The sequence below is a fragment of the Lithobates pipiens genome, unplaced genomic scaffold (genome assembly GCF_037356315.1).
Source record: "Lithobates pipiens isolate NorthernLeopardFrog02 unplaced genomic scaffold, aLitPip1_a1.2 Scaffold_25, whole genome shotgun sequence".
Taxonomy (NCBI): domain Eukaryota; kingdom Metazoa; phylum Chordata; class Amphibia; order Anura; family Ranidae; genus Lithobates; species Lithobates pipiens.
In genome coordinates, this window is record NW_027507787.1 from 140,456,029 (window position 1) to 140,459,258 (window position 3,230).

Consider the following 3,230-nt stretch of genomic DNA (forward strand, 5'->3'; position numbering starts at 1 on the left):
GTATGACTGGGATATATCTGGTATCCTACACATCCCTTCATCGATCATTTAATCAGCTACTAGTCAATGTGACTTTCATGTGCAAGGCTTTTTTATACATCTCTTTTTACCAGCACAGCAGATGGACACTGATTCTTTGATATTTGAGCTCCCATTGCAGCGGTATGGTTTTCCTTTTTGCCATTTACTGACTCTTTTGACTGACTGGTTTTGTGGGTTTGTATTTTTTATTTGTGTAGCCCCATTTTGGCAGGTATGCATCTCTGTCCCACTTAAGGTGGAGCACCGCACTCGGTACAAAGAGTGTTACCACTGTTTTTTGATGGGGTGGCCCAGGGTGTGGGTGTGGTGTGGGGGAGGTTTTTGTTTAGGCCCCTTTCACACTGAGGCGGTCTTCAGGTGCTACAGTGCTAAAAATAGTCAGTTTTAACTAGCAGGGGTTAAAACCGTCCCACTAGTGGCCGCATACCGGTGCTAAAACAGTGGTAAAGTGGCGCTAAAAATAGCGCCGCTTTACCGCCGATGCCGCTCCAGCCCCAGTGTGAAAGGAGCCTTAAGGGAGGGTGGGCTCAGCTCCACTTTGGGACTGTATCTTTCCCTTCACTACTCTTATTCCCTGGGAGGAAGCCCCTGTATTATAATAGAGGGATTTCAGATCCTTATCTCTCAACATTACAAGGTGTCTTGAAAATATAAGGATAGATACCCGCACACACGCACACACACACTTTCCTGACCCAGGCTGCATGGCTGGATAAATATATGGTTAGAAATGTAAGGGGACAGCAATCCCTCCACCACCAGCAGTGCTTTATAACGGTCCTCCTCATCTCCTCATCCATCACCATGAGCGCCTCCAGTCCTCTGCAGCTCGGACTCATCAACTGCAACAATAAGTACCTGACCGCCGAGAGCTTCGGCTTCAAAATCAATGCGTCCGCCTCCAGCCTGAAGAAGAAGCGGGTATGGACCCTGGAGCCGGTGGGCGAGGAGGCGATGCTGCTCCGGAGCCACTTAGGCCGGTATCTGTTGGTGGACAAGGATGGCCGGGTGTTCGGGGAGGCGGAGAGCCGGAACTCGGAGTGCCGCTTCTTGGTCAGCGCTCAGGGGGACGGCCGCTGGGTGCTCCAGTCTGAGGCGTACGGCCGCTACCTGGGGGGCAGCGAGGACCGGATCAGCTGCTTCTCCCCCTCCGTGTCCCCGCCTGAGAAGTGGGGCGTCCACCTGGCCATGCACCCCCAGGTCACCATCTACTCGGTGACTAGGAAGAGGTACGCCCGTCTGGCGGCCAACGGTGAGGATCTGTCCGTAGAGCGGGATGTGCCCTGGGGGCTGGACTCCCTCATCACCCTCATCTTCCAGGACAACTATAGCATCCAGACCCCTGACCACCGACTGCTGGCCCTGGATGGAACCCTCAGAACCGAGCCCGACCCAGACACCAGGTTCCCCCTGGACATCTCTGCCGGGAAGGTGGCCTTCAGGGTCAACGATGGCCGCTACCTCACCCCCTCTGGGACCCTCAAAGCCGGCAAGAACAGCAAGGTGGGGCCGAGACGAGCTCTTTGTGCTGGAAAGGAGCTGTCCTCAGGTGGTGCTCACTTCAGGCAATGGACGGAACGTGTCCACCAGACAAGGTATGGATCTTTCAGCCAATCAAGATGAAGAGAGTGACCAAGAGACTTTTCAATTGGAAATAAACAAGGACACAAAGAAATGTGCTTTTAGGACTCATACTGGGAAGTACTGGACTCTTTCAAATAATGGTGGCATCCAAGCTACAGCTTCAACACTAAATGACCAGTGTTACTTTGACATTGATTGATGTGATCGTCGGATAACTTTAAGAGCAGCAAATGGAAAATATGTGACGGCTAAGAAGAATGGACAGTTGGCAGCATCTGTGGATTCTCCCGTGGAAACTGAGCATTTCTTGATGAAATGTATCAACCGTCCACTAATTGTCCTAAGGGGAAAACATGGATTCATAGGCTGTTGTAAAATGACTGGGACCCTAGATTCTAACCGCTCAATTTATGATGTCTTTCAACTGGAATTTAATGATGGGGCCTACAACCTCAAAGACTCCACAGGAAAATACTCGACCGTAGGCAGTGATACATCTGTTACCAGCAGTAGTTCTTCCCCTGTTGATTATTTCTTTGAATTCTGTGATCAGAATAAGGTAGCGATCAAGGTGAATGGCCTCTACCTGAAGGGTGATCATGCTGGAGTTTTGAAAGCCAATGCAGAATCCGTTGACTCGTCCACCCTGTGGGAATACTAAACACCTGGAACCTGTGGCCTCCAACTTTAGCTGAATCTCTCGTGGTTGGGTACAAAAAAATGTAAATGTTACTTGTCGCTCTGCATGTGCAGGGCATTACGCAAAGCTTTGTTTACTGGAGAGTTTTTTATTTCAGTTAATCCTATAAACCTTCTATAGCTCAACAGGACCTGCTCCTGTCAGCGATTAGGTCATAACTATTTGCTCTCCATAGGGCACAAATTGAGGTAAATTGCACCATTGTTCATAGCACATCCTAATAGAATAAACTGCTACCTCGTTTTACGGCCGTTTTTATGGAATATGATCTCGGCACCAAAGTTCAGAATCTACTTTAGCCTGGGTTACCTTCTATAATACCGTTTTAACAAAACCTTGAGGAGCTCTTGTAAATTGTCACCCTAACAACTGGAGCTTCCTTACAAACTGCACACAGGGCACTGCAGAAGAATAAATGTTGGTTGTGAAATCTTCTACATGGAAGACTCAGATTCATAGTGCTGGAAACAGCTTGGTGCAGACTGATCTTTATGATCCCTGTAGTATTTCACATCCACCTCCAAACGAAGTGTGATACTGCTAGGATGAGAAACCATATTGTTACTATGGAGCTGCCTTGAAGTGCTAAGAGTCTAGTAATGAAAAAGTTAAGTGTGCATAGTCTGATATACATTCTCCTTTGTGTATGGACAGATGTTTCCTGTGCACATCTCCTGCTCCTACACACAACTGTACACAAGAGAGATGAGAACTACCTCAAATGGGGATTTATAAAATGTTACCCAATTTGTAATGTCATGAAAGCCAAACCACCTGTATAAATAACAGCTACACATTAGATTCAAATTGTCCTTAACCCAGCAGCATCTTAATACCAGCAGTTCTAAGTATAAGGTGTCTTCTGCTAAAATTTTGTAAAATATAAAAAACAAAGACTAAAAGT

At 47.5% G+C, this 3,230-nt stretch overlaps 1 pseudogene; it reads left to right on the forward strand.

The window, feature by feature from the left end:
• The first annotated feature begins 846 nt into the window (after positions 1-846).
• On the forward strand, positions 847-2,702 carry LOC143930530 (fascin pseudogene; annotated as a pseudogene).
• Positions 2,703-3,230: the final 528 nt, after the last annotated feature.